The sequence below is a fragment of the Elgaria multicarinata genome, chromosome 2 (assembly GCF_023053635.1).
Source record: "Elgaria multicarinata webbii isolate HBS135686 ecotype San Diego chromosome 2, rElgMul1.1.pri, whole genome shotgun sequence".
Lineage (NCBI taxonomy): Eukaryota > Metazoa > Chordata > Lepidosauria > Squamata > Anguidae > Elgaria > Elgaria multicarinata.
The window spans coordinates 83,350,673-83,363,339 of NC_086172.1; positions in this window are offsets into that span (position 1 = coordinate 83,350,673).

A 12,667-nucleotide genomic window follows, 5' to 3' on the forward strand; every position below is an offset into this window, starting at 1 on the left:
TGTAGGTTTTTAAAGGTGATAACCAACACTTTATACTTTGCTTGGAAACTGATTGGCAGCCAGTGAAGAGATTTTAAAACTGGTGTAATGTGTTCACCCCTAAGTGTACCGGTGACATCTGCTGAAATTTCCTTTTCTATGCAAAGGATACAGGAGCCCTGTCTTCCTTTTCATATGGTCACCCTAAATTACAGGAGTCCAGCAACTGGGGTGGCAACTGGGGTGGCAAGCTCCTAGTTTGGGGGTCCCCCCTTGTGGCCCCAGCACTGTGAAGCACCCTAAAAGTAACCCTACCAGAATTGTTCTCTGGATTCCCCAAGAACAGTCTCTGGGATTAATTGTGACAAAGTAGATTTCTCGTACATTCATAAATGAAACTGGAGTCCAGAAATGCAAGGCAATGAGTTTAATAAAACATGAAGTATGAAGGATTCAAGAACATTGCATGAAATTTCTCTAGGTTTTCATAAGCATAATGATTATTCCTTCCCAGGGAAGGTGAAATATTTTGATCGGTGAGAGTACAAAAGAAAAAAGAACGAATCACTGAGAATTATTTTTCATTAAGTGAAGTTGGTAATCAGTCTGTGAAATTGCTATGGCATCCTTCAATGACTAGAAACCGCAGAATCATGTGGACATCCACCCAATAGTATAGCCTGAAATAAAATGAAATGAAGGTCAGTAAAGAGTGCTGCAAGAAAAAGAAGCAGGTTAGGGGTTAGTTGGCTCTTGGAGAGCAAAAGGATCAAGCAGCAGCCTGCTTCCCTAACAGTATCAAATGGTATCATGAGGGACAGCAAAAATAAGCAGTGTCTTTGCTTTCTCCCTGTGGCTTGGCTCACTTGTCTGAACCATGGGAACTGACCATGATCTGGAGGGGATGGTGATATGTGCTATGGGTGTGAAATACTCTATGGAGAAGGCTGCCAAACAGCATCATCAGATGGGGGGGGGGAGGGATTTTTGTGTTTTCCTAGCATCGCTAAGGCTTCCTGCTGCTATCCCACAATAGTGCCAATTTCTTTACATGGGGAGAGAAAGAGGAAGCAGCAACAACCACATGGCCCATTTAGGGGCCGTTTTTATCATTCCACTTTTCTTGCACACAGCAGGAAATGGCGGCACCTTCTGTTTTAAAAATAAGGACAGATTAAAAGGAGTCTATTTTGCGATGGAAAAATGAGTGGAAGGAGCAAGAGGCACGTGAGAGGCGGATGATTTTGTCCAAAGGACACGCAAACATCCATAAGTGGGCAGACGGGAGCATGCGATAAAACGCTCATCTGACAACCCTTCATAGGCATTTGGATTCTATGGTCTTTATGTGAAAATTTTCTTTTTAAACTAACAGAGTGTGAGTAAAATTCTAATTGAAAGGTTCCTACTTTTATCATGGCTGTTGGATGTTAAGAGTTATTGCACTTTTAGGTCTTAGAATCATTTATTCTTTGTATTATACACCATTCTAGAATCTCATGTGATGAAGGGTAGTATATAATTTTTTAAGGCAAATAAATACAAATAGATTGATTGGATTTGGTGTTTGGTATGAATTGTGAATGCTCTTATTGTTTTGAAGTGCAAAACGCAAACAAGAAAAATGATAAAACATATACTTACCAGATATCGAAAGTAATCATTTCTATCCTTGTCTGTGAATTGCTGGACACAATCTCTCATCTTAATTGTTCCAGCCATCCCAGCTTTATTCTCTTTATGGCTTTCCAGAAGTTTCTGAAATTTTTCTTCTGGTAAAAACATTCCTGCACTGAGATATTTCCTAGCATGATCACACACAGTAGTAACTAGGAAGAAGCAAAACACAAAACAGAAGAGAGGATTAAAATACTTTAAACAGATATCATTTAAACTTTTAGCGCTATTTAAAATAAATAAATTATGATAAGAGCTTGGAAGCCATATTTCTCACTTGATCCAATTGCCACTTACACTAAAAGGAACCTGCAGGAAAGCGCTGACTTTCCACAAGAATTGAGAACATATTTAAGTGCTCCTTCTTATGTGTGCAAGGTTTCCAGGCCAGAGAGCGGCAGCCCTGACAGGAGGGAGCTACCACTGATGAGGACTGAATATGCAGTAAGGAACATTCTAATATTATGTTTCCTTTGTGACGCAGCAGCCAATGAAGTGCATTCTTGGACCTCCACATGGTTTATGTAAGGTAGCCCTGTAGCGAGCGTTTTACTGCACTCTCATTACTGGACACTCACGAATTAATCACTAGGGCTGTGCATCCCCTCCCCAAACCACTTCGGATCCTGATTCAGACCTTCCAGATCAGGCCCGAACCAGTTCGGGTTGATCTGAACCCCCCCACGATCTGCTCCAGAACTGGTTCCAGAGCAAGATCCGGAGGTCCGGATCGATATTCGGACACCATTTTGCCTCCCCTTCCCCACTAACTTGCCTCCGCAATTACAGATGCAGCAGTCTTGGCGGCTGGAAAAAAAGGATCCTGCAGTCACAATATCTGCTGTCAGATTTGTTTACAGTTGCTCTATTCACATCTTACATTTGGCCACAAGAGCCAATGCCAAAGGATAGGAGGTTCTGCTTGCATGGAGAATCAGATGGCCGAAGTGTCCTGGTTTGGGAGTTTATTTTGCAGAGATTCTACGGCATTTAATTTACAAATGCCCTCTCTGAAGACACTGCACTGAATTATGGTATTTTTGCTTCTTCAGCCTGTTTTGGCAGAGAGCCATACATGGACGTTCATCCCACGTACACTTTTGTTCTGGTTTACCCTTGAATTATCCCATTTCGGTTATATAGTGCTCTTATATCATATGAAAACTTGTAAACTTACACCTCTGCTGTAGCACATTGCGGAGATCCGTTGAGGTTCATGCACACATGTTGTTATCCCCATCCCCCAGATCTTCTTTGTACCTCATCCTACCATTTATTGGTTGTTTGAACTGGGGACAACTCCCCCTCGGACAACAGGGATTGGGATTTGCTTCTCTTGTTACTTAACACCAAAGTAGAACATTATGTAAGACTGCAGTCAACTCTTTTGCATGCTTACTCAGTAAATAAATCCCATTGAGTTCAATGGAATGCATTTCCAAATTAGAGCCCCTCAGATTGCAGTCTTAATTTTAGCAACTTTAAAAAGGAAAAAAAAAACAGGGTGGGTGGCTGGGGTGGGGGAGCGAAGCGAGGTAGGAAGTGGCCATCTCAACTCCCAGTGTACGGAGGAGGAGACTTCAAACGCAGCGCCAGGACCTCCAATGACAGAGAAATTGAGAGGTAAATCACAGTTAGTAAGAGGATTAAGCCATCCTTTCTCATGTGGGGGCTCCCAATAAAAACTGGACCCCCCATTGTTAAAAGGAAAAGGAAAAGGTGGGGAGATGCAGGATCCCCCCCACCATGGAGAATGTTTCCATCTCTGCTTCCCCCTGTTTGTGTCTCCTGCCATCCCCCACTCAGCTTCACATACTCAAAGGAATGGAAGTACGATCTGTGTCCTTCCTCCACCAACTCCCATTCAAATAAGAACAAGAGCAACACATGTTTTTCGGGAGACGAATCAATAAGGGAAGAGACACACAGCCTGTGTCTGTGATGTTGGGAGGAGCCCCACCCCCATGGAGACCAAGGAGGGGGTAGGGGAATGGGGCAAAGTAGGATGGAAAAGGACACACACAGAGACACACTGATTCAGAAGCAGCCAAAGGACTTTGCTTGAAACTGACAAGACATTTGGGTGAAACTGACCAACGTACAAACATGTTCATTTGCAGTGGAAAATGGTTAAAAGCACACACAGATCTAAAGAGTCTCTCCCCACACACAACTTCCTTACCTCCCTTGCTGTCCTGTCTGCTTGATTTGTATATATGTGGGTGAGGGTTGCTGCTGCTGCTTTTCACTTGTTCAACTGGGGGATTTAGCTCCTCCTGTTTCCCTGCCAGGAGGGAGCAGGGGAGTTCAGAAGCAGCAGGAGGAAAGGATTGGAATGTGCACACCCCTCTCCTTCATCAGCAATACTGCCCCTTGAAAATATGCCCACAGTACAGCACATTGAAAATGATGGATGAAAACACATGTTAAAATTTGAATGATGTGTTTTTGCATGCCAGGAAGAACGAGACTTTCTCCGCACCAAAATATTTCAGTCTAGAGGGGGGAAGAACCGCAATCACAGCAGGACACAGTCAATGTCATCCGAGTCCTTTACAGTCAAAGCAGACTATAACATCAGCGTCATTTGAGTCTTTTGTGTAGATTTCTCTGCAACAGCACAATATAAAGCTGGTGAGATGAAGCTAATGGTATAGGTAGTACTTACCAGAGGAGCAGTAACATGCTGGAAAGAGGAGCAGAAGGACAAGTGCCAGCTTCATGGTGGAGAATAACACTCCGTTAAGAGTGACAGTATGCAGCCAAAGTGTTTGGGATTCTGAGCTACAGAGCAGAGTTATATATACAGCAGGGAACAAGTGCTGCTCCGCCCCCAATATGACACAGGAGGACACATGACCTTATTCACATTTGTTCTCTGCCTTACATCTTGAAGGAAAGAAAAGAAGGATGAGAGAAGAAGCTTTCCCTTGGTTTATGTCTCTTGAAAATCTTGGTCTAGAATGGAGTCTGAAGGAGATGAGGGGGGCATTGCTTAAGATGTTACAAAACAAATGGATACTGCATGGGTCACGAATAGTGTGATTTATGCTGTAAAAAGTATCCTTGGAAAATAAAAGCTGTATGCACAATATACATCTTTACCTATAATCAGAAAGTATGTGTGCGTTATGTATGTACACTTTCAGATGAGTTAGAAACTTGAAATTTGACACAGTGAGAAGTCTGGCTGTACAATGTACCAGAAATATCTAAAAACATGAATTTTGGGTTTTTAAGTATTTTTAAAGAATTTAATAAAAACCTAGGTTTATCCCTACAACTCCCAACATACCTTGAGCAGAACTCCCAGCATGCCTTGTGTGGGAGGCCAGAGTTACCAGCCTTTGGCAGCCATTGTGAGTGTACAGACAGGTGGCTGCTGCATTCCTTTCACAACCTAGATCCTAAGGTTGTTTTTGAGTAGTCAACCCAATTCCGCATAAAAGGAAACAAGTCACATAAATAGGCTGCATCTATTTGCAGTGCCTCCTCCCACCCACCATGCATGGTTTTAAAATCATAACTAGATACAACAGTTATGACTCTGAGAAGCCGAACTCTGAACAATCTCAAAGGTACCCCATCCTGATATTGTTGTTTTCTCAGATGGTAATGACCAAGCTACCCATGAGTCAGCCGGCCAGCTTCCTCAAGGCCTACATTAAGATGACCATATTTGGGAAACCAAAAAGGAGGACAACATGGCCACCCTCAAGGAGGTCTCCATTTTTCCGGAGGTCTCTGGGGTTTTCCTGGTCCTCTGGTCACCCTAGCCTACCTACGGGCACCAATTGCACAGTGCAGTGTGGACTGGCTCAATCAGACTTCACTTCCCGTGAGCCTCAGTGGCAGGACTCCTATTGGGCAAGTGAAAGGAAGGTCAGGAGTTGTAGTTTTTGTTTTCTATGGGGAAAAGAAATATCATGGAGACAGTTTCAAGGCAGCCCTGGCCATGTGTTAAGGGAGAGAGAGAGAGAGAGAGAGAGAGAGAGAGAGAGAGAGAGAGAGAGAGAGAGAGAGAGAGAGAGAGAGAGAGAGGAAACTAATTTGTTTCAAAGTTCCCTCACAGGCCTAGGACTGGCCAACCTTGCAGGGTTGTCATGACGGTGTGAGAAGGGAAAAAATGAATTTAATTTGTTTAAAGCTTAACTCACAGGTCTAGCACTGGCCTGCTACTTTAAGATGATTACCTCTCAGACATATATCTTAGGGGGGCTGAGCAACACCGGGTATATCAGCTAGCGGTATATAAAATAAAAATAGTCAAAATAGTCAATGAAGTGTCATGCTTGCTGGAATGTTGTGTTTGGATGAGTAAAATCACCACTTATATATGAAGCTCACTCGGTAGTTTTTGGGAAATCAATCTCTTTCTCTCTCTCTCTCTCTCTCTCTCTGCATTACCCACCTCAACAGTGGAATGTCACTCTGAGTTTCTTTTAAGTGTATGGTATGTAGCTTATTTACCAAAACTATAGTGGACACCATGCCGAGCAGAGGTGCAAATACCGGGGTGTACAGTATGAAAGAGGACACCTGGCCATGCGAGGTGTGGTTAGATACTGTACGGTCATCAAAGGAGGGAATATGCTTCTTGAAAGAAGGCCCCAAAGGACAGGCTGGCAGTGGTCATTTGCCTTTTCATAATGTGACTCATTGGTGGCAAAAAATTAGCATTTATATAAGGGCATTGCTTCTTTTCCTTAAAAGTGAAACTGTGAGGATGGGAGGAATATATACTACATTTTGATTAAAATTGGATAGGGCTACCAGGATCTGGTTCATCTAGTACAGTCTAATCCTATGCAGGGATTCAGGTGGCATGCCTAACATTTGGTTCTCTTCTCCCCTTGCATCTTTAAACTATGAACTCTTGTGCTTGGACAAAGCTCTCAGTATGGCATCTCCCATCTTCCAAAATGCCTGTGACCACAGAGATCCATTTTCCATCATTTCTGTAATCCCTCTGCCTTACTTAGTGGTTTGCTGTACAGACTTCCACAGTTGTCCAAAAAGGTTCTAGCGCATCTGATCATATCCTTCTCTTAACCATGCAAATAAAGGACTAAAATAATTTGTTAGGCATTCTACAACATCCCCCACCCCCCACCCCAAAAATGAAGTTTCCCTTTCCAGGGCATTCTCCCATTTTTAGTATTATTTGTGAATGTATTACTTTGCTGCAGGTTGAGTTCTTGTTCAGTTCATCAGGAAGGAATGTGAACGGTCCGGACATAATTTTTGGTGCTCTTCCTCCCTTGCGTCTTTTAACTATGTACCTTCTCCCTGCACTAAGCACACAACTTGGCATCTCCTGTCTTCCTGAATAACCGTCTTTCTTATTTCCACTACTAAGAAAATAAATGATTTCCCATCGGCTGTAGGAAGCATGCCAACTACAAACTGCAACTGGACTCAGTTATCATATGACCTCCTATGGGAAAAACAACAACTGCAGACAACGGTTCACAGAAAAGGGATGGGCGGGGGGCTCCCTTGGCAGGCTGCTACCTTGAGAGTGCCCTCCTGAAAGGTAGCCAAGGAAAAGGCTTTCTCTCTCCCATGCCTGTTAGCTTTAACCACGTACCCTTAAAAATGCTACAATTAGAAACCGTTAATAATACGTAGCGTCAACAAACTACAGGCATCTATTACCAACTGGCTGCCAAAGCATGAATGAGGAAAAACACAAAACGAGCCCAAATCAACAGAGAAGAAGAAATGTCAATATATAATGTGCCTTGGGCTGCAAGCCTATACCCATTTATCTGGGGGTAACCTGACTGAACTCAATGGGACTTACTTCTCAGTAGCCATGATTGCACTGTAATTATTTTTAATGATTTAGAAGCACCATTTATATTAGTGATTCTTGCCAAAGTCAATCTATCTTAGACTGTTAATATAACCTAAGTCTATACTTATCATTTGGATCCAGCAACAGTTTCCCCTGTTATGCAGTAATCTGCCTTTCCCTATATTTTGCAAACCCTTTGCTCTTCGTTGTCTTTGCAATCTTATGGCATCTGATCTTTTGCAAAGTTTACACGATCTTGTTCTACAGTTCTTCCACAAAGGTCTCCTTGAACTAACAAGATTTTTAGCAGCACTCATTGAACTTCAAGCACAGTAGGAAACAGTAGGAATAGCTTAGATATTTTAAACAGGGTGACCATATGAAAAGGAGGACAGGGCTCCTGTAACTTTAAAGTTGCATAGAAAAGGGAATTTCAGCAAGTGTCATTTGAATGCATGTACCACCTGGTGAAATTTTGTCTTCATCATAACAATTAAAGCTGCAGAAGTCCTGCCCTCTTGACCAGATACAAAAGACAGGAGGGCACCTGCAGCTTTAACTATTGTGATGAAGAGGGAATTTCACCAGATGCTGTATGCATACAAATGACACCTACTGAAAATCCCTTTTCTCTACAACTGTTAAAGATACAGGAGCCCTGTCCTCCTTTTCATATGGTCACCCTATTTTAAAGTTAGTCTCTAAGTAACGCATAGTAAGAGGAGATGGAGCCCAATAACAAATTGGGCACACATGAGTGTTCAAGGCTTCACAGACAGTTTCCCTGTTCCAGGGAAGAGGGAGTATTTCATGCAGTTCACATTTTAATGCACTTTTACCTAGTTTCTGCAACTTTCGATCCACTTGTGAACTGAAACTCAGTTTGAATGGAGTGCTCCAATAAAAAAATGCATATATTAGGGAAAATTCTGTTCAAAATGGCATTAGATTAGGAAGGTTTTTTTGTGGGGGGGGGCAATGTTAGGCAAAAATGCATACAGAAATACACATATTTCAAGAAATGTGCACAGAAATGATGAATTTCATTTGAGACAAACTGAACTTAATATTAGTGATTGGTGAACTTACCCCAAGTGAGTTTGTTATAAACTAGAGCAGTGGTTCCCAAAGTGGGCAGTATCACCCCCTTGGAGTTGGTGGGATTGCATAGGGGGCATTAAGAGGTAAGGGGGCAGCAGGGGGCGCTAAGAGGCAAAGGGGCAGCAGGGGGGTGCTCGAGGTAGTCTGTTCTGAGAAGTGCCTCTCCAGAAGGTCTTAAAACCCAGGGACATTTTTATGGGAGAAGGTAGTTTGATCCCAAGCCATACAGGGGGAAAATCCACCCATGTATTAATACCGTTTAAGAAGAGTCCTTTTAACGGTGAATTGAAATGTTTCAAAAGCACCAAAATGCTAATGAAGAGACATACTCTGTTTGGTATGCCCCGCCACGCCGGCTGCAAAACAGAAGCGTTTGCTCTCTTTTCCCTCCCTCTCTCGGCAAGCCTGCGGTGGGTGCTTCCCACTTAAAGGGGCCAAATGAGCTACAAAATGACATTGAGTTGAAGCCAAAGTTTAAGAAATTGTACCAGGAGTTTTGGTTACAGAAGGAAATTTCTGATCGCTATCCTGCACTATGGGGAGTGGTTCAGAAGCTCCTGGTTGCATTTCCAACATCATATTTGGTGGAATGTGGTTTTAGTGTGGTCTGCCTACTTCTCTCCAAGCAAAGAAATCAACTCCAGATTACTAAACATGGTGATTTAAGACTCATGTTAAGTGACTTTAAACCAGACATTGGGAAACTGGTATCACTTCATCAAGCCCATCCATCACATTAAGAATTTACAGAATAGTGAGGTACTCTACCCTAGTTACTAAATGTGATATCTAATATTCTTGCTAAACGACTATCAGACTTTGAAAAGATGATATCACTGGATCAAGTTAATCAATTATGTTTAATTAAATAAACTAAAAAATGTAATTGGATTTTGAATAAATATTCAATTAATTGTTACTGTTTTGATTTTTATTGTTATTATCTTCCTTAGTGGGTCGTTGAAAACCACTATTCTGAATAATGATTTTTATAGGGTAGGGTAGGGGGCACTGGGCATTAGTTTGTGGAACCAAGGGGGCAGTTACTGAAAAAAGTTTGGGAACCACTGTACTAGAGTGACCCTATGAAAAGGAGAATAGGGCTTCTGTATCATTAACAGTTGTATTGAAAAGGGAATTTCAGCGGGTGTCTTTATTATGCATGCAGCACCTGGTGAAATTCCCTTTTCATAACAAAAGTTAAAGCTGCAGGAGTCCTGCCCTCTTTTGTTTTTAGTCACAATAGTATAGGTCCTGCAGCTTGAAAAATCCCACTCTCATCAATGCTATTATGTTCAATGAATCAGTGCCACCCTAGTGGCAGAATTATAGTGCTATGCCAGCTTTACACACTGGAGAAATCCCACCATACTGCATTATCTCCTTTACCAGAGAAAATCGTGAGAGACTTCCTGGAGGTTGACGGCATCTTGTAAAAGACCTGCAAATGGGTGGCCATTCACGAGTGTGTAATAAATCACTCATGTAGAAAAACTCTAATGTACAACATCACCACCAAAAAGGGCTTTTCTCCAGGAATTCCGTAGTGGGCTGTGCACAGGTCTACTGTAGTAAAGCCACTTTGACTACCATTTTTGATAGAAAGGTGAGGTAGTCAAATAAATAAGTAAATAAATAAATAAATAAATCTGATCCTCAACAGATATTGAGAGACAATGCCTTATATGGAAAAGTAAAAGTAAAGGCAGGAGGAAAAGGGAATTTCAGCAGGTGTCCTTTGTATGCATGCAGCACCTGGTGAAATTCCCTCTTCATCACAACAGCTAAAGCTGCAGGAGCCTGGCCCTCTTTTGTATCTGGTCACTGTATAAAAGAGGGCAGGGCTCCTGCAGCTTTAACTGTTGTATATCCGCCCCCTCCCAGGTACTAAGAGTGGTATTGCAGTGCCCCAATAACTCTGTGAAGTGGGTAATACAGAGGGAGAGATCGAGATTCCGGAGGCTTCATATCATATGTCAGCCAGCCTCATATGACAGTGATTTTACCCATCCTAATACAACACACCAGCAACCACCACACCTTATTGGTTCTCTTGCCTTTCTTAATCCTATGTATATTGTGCATAGATGCCCCCGGGGAAACACACATGGCCCTAAGTCCCTGAAGTTCTCTCTCTCTCTCTCTCTCTCTCTCTCTCTCTCTCTCTCTCTCACACACACACACACACACACACACACACACACACACACCAAATGTAGATTTAATTTCTTATGGGAAACTATTGGTGACCTTCGTAGTATCTACTCATTTTGCAACATGTGAAACTTCCTCCAGAACTTGTTCACATTCTATTCTAGATTACAATTTTCAAGAGACACAAACCAAGGGGACAATTCCTCTCTCAGCTTTCCAGATATAAGGAAGAGAACAAATGTGAATAAGATCATGTGCCCTCTATGTCCTGTTGTGGGTGGAGCAGCACCTGTTGCCTTCTGTATATATACCTGTGCTGTGCCACTCAGGATCCCAAACACGTTGGCTGCATATTGCAACTCAAGCTGACCGTTCTTCTCCACCATGAAGCTGGCCCTCGTCTTTCTGCTCCTCATTCCGGCATTTCACTGCTCCTTTGGTAAGTACTACCTATACCATGTATGGCTCTTTGCCAAAACACTTTGATGAAGCATTTGTAAAATAAATGCAGTCACATCTGAGCAAAATAAACTCCCAAGCCAGGACACTTGGGCCACTTGATACTCCAAGCAAGCAGAAAGTCTTTTCCTTAGGCATGGGCTCTTAAGGTCAAATGTAAGATGTGAATAGGGCAACTGCAAACAAATCTAGCAGCAGATTTTGTGCCTGCAGGGGCACTTATCTCCTATAAACTGATTCTGGGAGATACTGAGGCCTTAGCTAGACCTAAGGTTTATCCCAGGATCGTCCCGGGGTCATCAATGTTCATGTAAATGACACACAGGATATCTCAGGAGCAGGCAGGGACGACCCTGGGACAAACCTTAGGTCTAGCTAAGGCCACAGTGTCACCATTTCATTGAACGGGGCTCAGAAACTCACAGTGCTGATGCCCAAGGGAATGAAGCTGCAGAGGGTATTGAACCTTTGCCAGCTCTTAGGAAACATACTTGGGTTCAGAGGAGCCATTGGAGAGAAAGGAGTATGAATCGCAGGGGGACGTGTGTTCAGGAACAAGACATGGAGGACAACTTGCACAAATGTTAGTACTAATATTCAGGAATGATGAAAAAACTCCCTTCTTCTGGAGAATTTGGTATATCTTCCAGTGCTGAGATTAAGAGGGCAAAGACTCCTTCTGTGTCAGCACAAGCCAATTGAGGTTTACTCAGAAGTAAGTCCCATTGTGTTCAATGGGGCCTGCTCCTTGGTAAGTGTGTTTAGGATTGCACCCTGAATTGTTTTAGGGTATGTCTCGACAAGGGGAAAACCGCAGGATGGATCTGCACTGGCACTAGGTCAGCCACCATCACGGAGCTGTCCTGAGGCATTCCCTCAAAGCTCCGAATTTAAAAAGTTGGCTACTTACTGAGGCTTTTTCCTGTGAGCAAGGCGCAGATGCGCATTTACCGTCTGTTGCCTTGCTCCGGTGTTACGCCGGAGGCATGTCCCAGCCAAAAGTGACCCCTGATTGGTCGCCATGGCCGGACAGAAGGAGGGGGCGGACCAGGAAGCCAAGTGGCCGCTGGAATGCCTCTGTGTTTCTCTGGATTGGGCAGAAGGATGCCCACACCAGAGAAGCGTGTAAATGTAAAACAAAGCTAAAAGAAAGATTTTTTTTTTTAAAAAAAGTGGAGGACACGTGGGTGCGCCACAGCGCCCGTACAATGATGCAGAGTTGCGTGGCTGAAAGGTTATTTTTAAAGAAAGAAACTGGGGGGAATCGCTGCAGTGTTTGTTCAGTCCGATGACCTGCCCGGGGAGGAGGAGGGGGAAAACAGCAGGGAGAGGAACGGGGCACATGGGGCAGCAACGACCCCTCGTCCTCTTCCCGGTGAGGTTTGAAAAGTTGCATTTATGCTCCTTGCTGTGGGGATAACGTGAAGGAATGCAAATAGGGGGATTCGAGGGCTCATGGCACCAATGCGCCATTGTCAAGACATAGCCTTAGTAGTG